The sequence below is a fragment of the Mus pahari genome, chromosome 19 (assembly GCF_900095145.1).
Source record: "Mus pahari chromosome 19, PAHARI_EIJ_v1.1, whole genome shotgun sequence".
NCBI classification, from domain to species: domain Eukaryota; kingdom Metazoa; phylum Chordata; class Mammalia; order Rodentia; family Muridae; genus Mus; species Mus pahari.
In genome coordinates, this window is record NC_034608.1 from 153,477 (window position 1) to 155,941 (window position 2,465).

The 2,465-nt window shown below is 45.8% G+C and overlaps 1 protein-coding gene across 1 annotated transcript in view; it reads right to left on the reverse strand.

The window, feature by feature from the left end:
* Positions 1 to 2,465, reverse strand: part of Nlrp12 (NLR family pyrin domain containing 12) — a 29,931-nt gene that overhangs the window by 16,000 nt on the left and 11,466 nt on the right. The gene's annotated exons all lie outside the window — the stretch shown is intronic.

Below are 2,465 nucleotides of genomic sequence, written 5' to 3' on the forward strand. Positions count from 1 at the left end.
GGAACTCTCTTTGTAGACCAGGCTGGCCTCGAACTCAGAAATCCGCCTGCCTCTGCCTCCCGAGTGCTGGGATTAAAGGCGTGCGCCACCACACCCGGCTAAGAGACTGTCTTGATGTTTTGCTGGAATCACTCTGCCTATGTGGGCCCATTCGCAGCATCTCCGCTTATTGCCACTAGGTGTCACAGCACAATACAGCTTTCCAGTGTGACAACAAAAACATTTCCACAGATTTCCTGGAGAGCCAGGGTGAGACAACAAAATCCTTGGCTGGTGGTCCTGGTGATTCACATTTGTAATCCCAGCACCCAAGAGGCTGAGGCAGGAGGATTAATAGAGTGAGGCCCTGTCAAAACAAGCTGGACATTGTGGTGCATGCCTGTAGTCCCAGTACTTGAGGAGGGGTCTGGAGGATCTGGGGTTCAATTATCAAATTATCAGCCTCAGCTACACAGTGAGGTGGAGGCAAACTTGAGCTACACGAGACCCTGTCTCAGGAAACAAAAGCAGGTCAGTGAGATGGCACAGCAGTGAAAGAGCAGAAAACCCACTTCCAAATATTTTTTATTTTATTATTTATGTATTTATGTATTTGTTTATTTATTTTACTTTTTCGAGACAGGTTTTCTCTGTGTGTGGCCCCGGAACTGTCTGTCCTGGAACTCTGTAGACCAGGTTGGCCTCTAACTCACCAAGACTCTCCTGCCTCAGGTCCTTCCCACCTATCCCCATTGCCCTACCCCTCCCATCCTCATGGTGAAGTGGGGACATACAGACACATAGAGACTCATAGAGAAACAGAAAAATACACACACACACACACACACAGAAGACACACAGAGAGAGACAGAGACACAGTCACTCAGACACAAACACATACACAGAGACACAGAGTCACACAGAGGAAAAGAGGTCCACACAGATACTAAAATATGAATAAAATAAAATGTAAGGGTTAGCGGGATGGCTCAGTGGGTAAAGGTTCTTGCCAATGAGCCTCATGACCTGACTTCAATCCCTGAGATCCACAAATTGTCCCTGACCTGAATCCACATGGCATGCGTGACACTGCACCCACATACATGTACACACACACACACACATACACACAAAATAAATGTAATAAAAGCTTAAAATAAAACAAAAATTTAGAATTCCCAAGCCACTGATGGATGGCTTGGTAGTTAAGAACTTTTCTAGAGGGTCTGAGCTCAGTTCCCAGCACCCACATCAGCTCACAATTACCACTAATTCCAGTTCCTAGAGATCCAAAGCCCTCTCCTGGCACTTACACACACACACACACACACTTTAAAATAAGATAAGGGCTGGAGAGATGGCTCAATGGTTAAGAGAGCTTGTTTGCTGCTCTCCCACAGGACCTAACCTGTTCCCAGCACCCATGTCTAGTGGCTTATAGTGATTCTAGCTTTAGGGGATCTGTTGCCCTCTTCTGGCTTGCTCAGGTACCTGTATACACATCACATCTCACACACACACACACACACACACACACACACACACTCATGCCACACACATATCACACACACACAAATTAAAACATAGAAAAAATTATTTTTTTTTTGGTTTTTCAAGACAGGGTTTCTCTGTGTAGTCCTGGAACTCACTCTGTAGACCAGGCTGGCCTCGAACTCAGAAATCCGCCTGCCTCTGCTTCCCGAGTGCTGCCACCACGCCCAGCAGAAAAAAATTCTTTTTCTTTCTTTTTTAAAAAATTTTATTTATTTAATGTATGAGTGCACTGCTGCATATACATCTGCCTGCCTGAAGAGGGCATCAGATTCCCTTATAGATGGTTGTGAGTCACCATGTAGTTGCTGGGAATTGAACTCATGACCTCTGGAAGAGCAGCCAGTGCTCTTAGCCGCTAAACCATCTCACCAGCCCTAGAAATATATATATATATGATTTATTTATTTTATGCATATAATGCACACCACCATTGCTGTCTTCAGACACACCAGAAGAGGGCATCAAACCCCATAACAGATGGTTGTGAGCCAACATGTGGTTGCTGGGAATTGAACTCATGACCTCTGGAAGAGCAGTCAGTGCTCTTAACCTCTGAGCCACCTCTCCAGCCCCTAGGAAAAAAATTTTTAGGTTTGTTTATTTATTATATATGCACAGTATTCTGCCTGCATGTATGCTATATGACAGAAGAGAACATCAGATCCCCATCTATATATAGATGGTTATGAGTCACCATGTGGTTGCAGGGAATTGAACTCAGGACCTCTGGAAGAACAGCCAGTGCTTTTTTTTTTTTGAGACAGGGTTTCTCTGTATAGCTCTGGCTGTCCTGGAACTCACTTTGTAGATCAGGCTGGCCTCGAGCTCAGAAATCCGCCTGCCTCTGCCTCCCGAGTGCTGGGATTAAAGGTGTGCGCCACCACGCCCGGCTCAGCCAGTGCTCTTAACCTCTGAGCCATCTCTCCAGCCCC